A 1,904-nucleotide genomic window follows, 5' to 3' on the forward strand; every position below is an offset into this window, starting at 1 on the left:
GCATAATATACATTTTTTAAAAAACATTCTATATCCTTGTTTAGATGTCTCTTGTTGACAGCATATAGTTGGAATTTTAAAATCCAGTTTGATAATTTAGCTGAAACATTTACTGTTTCATATTTACTCTGTTTACTAAATTACATCAGTGTAATTACTCATGTATTTAGATTAAAATCTAGTATCTTATTTTGGCTTAAAATTCCCTGTCTTTTCTATTTTTAAATTTTTGCTTCTTTTCACCCCATCCCCCGAAACCCCTTTTTGATGAGAGGAGATGCCTGTTTTTTAACCCATTCTCTTTTTCTCTTCGAAAAGTTTTATGTTATATGCCCTGACTCTGTTCTTTTGGTGGTTATCCCAGAGAGTGAAACATGCATGATTAACTTACTGAAGTCTAAAGTTCATAAAAATATTTACCCTCAATTTGGACAACACGAAAGTCTTAAAAAAATTTAAACTTTATTTACTCCCTCTCCTGAGGTACTCCTATTGCTACCTAGTGTTTATGTCATATTTTTGTTCCTCATAGAAATTATTATTACTGTTTCATAAAAAGAAACTTCATTTTTATGTGTCCAAACAGTAACCATTTTCTTTCTTTTCCATTTTTTCTTGCAACTCTGACCTTCCATTGGTGACTATTTTTCTTCTATATCATGCATTCTTTAGCATTTTTTTTTTTCCGGCCAGAGAGTGTTAATAATCAGCCCTCTTGGGTTTTAAAGTGGACAAATGACATGGAAAGATAGTTCACAAAAAGATAGACAAAAGGCTTTTGAATATTTGAAGACATCCGACTTCGCTACTGAGAAAAATGCAAATTTCAACCACATTGAGATACTATTTCTTATGTATTCACTTAGCAAAAGTTCAGAAGCTGAACAACCCACTCTGGTGGCTGCAGGGGAGCAGGAATTACACAGACACGGCCCTTGTCGAGGGGAATTGGACAACAGCTAATAAAATGATGTGTGCGTTTCCCTTTGACTCACCGATTCCACTTCTAGGATGCTCCCCTGGAGATACACCTCAGCAACGCGAGAAAAACATATGTACAAGATGCTTCGTTACGATATTATTTGTAATAGCAAAATGCATATTAACATTCGTATACCAGCATAAATCAATAATGGGGCAAATCCTCAAGCTGATTAAAAATAGAAACAAAGAAGCCTAATTGGATATCAAATTGATGACGTAAACACTCGGAAAAGAATAATTCAAGTAACTTTTAAATATAGTATTCTGATGATACAACCTTTTTCTGCCTCAGCACAAAAAGCACAAGAATTTTAAATTCTATTTAGTAGTTCTGCTGTTGCTATGGCTGCAGGAGTAATTTCCGAGTTATTTTGCGTGTATGAGGGGAGTACGAAAGTGGAAGGAGGAAGATGAAGAACGATGAGGATGATGCATTTTAATTGGTGGCATCGGTGTGAATTTGTGAGTTTAAAAAGGCCTAGAAAACAATGACACTGTCGTAGCAACGAGCAAACACGGGGCCCAGATCAGGGATTCTAAATGCCCTTCCTGACCAAGGGCTCCTCGGAGAATGGCTAGTTCCAGGTCTAGAGGGGGAAAGTACTAGGTGACCCCCAAATAAGAAAGTGTTTCCTAAATGATAAGAACACGTAGGACATAGGATCCAACTTGAAAAAGACCCCAACAGCCAAAGCTAATACAACTTGAACATCAGAAAGAATAACTGAGCTTTCTTAACGAAAGAGAAAAGAAGAAACGCTTGAGCTAGACCTTTGAGAACGGATAAGATTTCGCTAGACCTAGGAGAAGAAAGGGAGTCCAGTCACCGTCAACAAAACGAGGAGCTGGTAAGGAAGAGGACGGAACTCAGGAGGAGGGGAGGGGGCGCTGGCCCAGCTGGAGTGGCGGGGGCGGGGCGG

The sequence above is a fragment of the Pteropus alecto genome, unplaced genomic scaffold, assembly GCF_000325575.1.
Source record: "Pteropus alecto unplaced genomic scaffold, ASM32557v1 scaffold115, whole genome shotgun sequence".
Classification (NCBI taxonomy): domain Eukaryota; kingdom Metazoa; phylum Chordata; class Mammalia; order Chiroptera; family Pteropodidae; genus Pteropus; species Pteropus alecto.